Genomic DNA, 510 nt, shown 5'->3' on the forward strand with positions numbered 1-510 from the left:
CACTTGTACCCTTGTAAGATAAACCATAGAAGTGATCCCTCCAATCACCCTCCCTCCACCCATCCACCCCCTTCCTCTCCCCTCCCCCATCCCCATATTCTTAGGTTATAATTAGGTTATAGCTTTCATATGAAAGCTATAAATTAGTTTCATAATAGGGATGTGTACATGGGACACTTTTTCTTCCATTCTTGTGATACTTTGCTAAGAAGAACATTTTCTAGCTCCATCCATGTAAACATGAAGGAGGTAAAGTCTCCATTTTCCAAAAAACACATTACAACAAAAATATTTGTATCAGAATGTTTATTGCAGCCCAATTCATAATTGCCAGGTCATCGAAGAAGCCCAAGTGCCCATTGATCCATGAATGGATCAATAAACTGTGGTATATGTACACCATGGAATACTATGCAGCCATAAAGACCCAGCACTTCCTATTGCTAGTTATCTACCTTCAAATCTCTCATACATGTGCTCAAACAAGCTCATGGTAGCTGGTTACTGTTT

The sequence above is a fragment of the Otolemur garnettii genome, unplaced genomic scaffold (genome assembly GCF_000181295.1).
Source record: "Otolemur garnettii isolate 467f Iridium unplaced genomic scaffold, OtoGar3 scaffold00023, whole genome shotgun sequence".
NCBI classification, from domain to species: domain Eukaryota; kingdom Metazoa; phylum Chordata; class Mammalia; order Primates; family Galagidae; genus Otolemur; species Otolemur garnettii.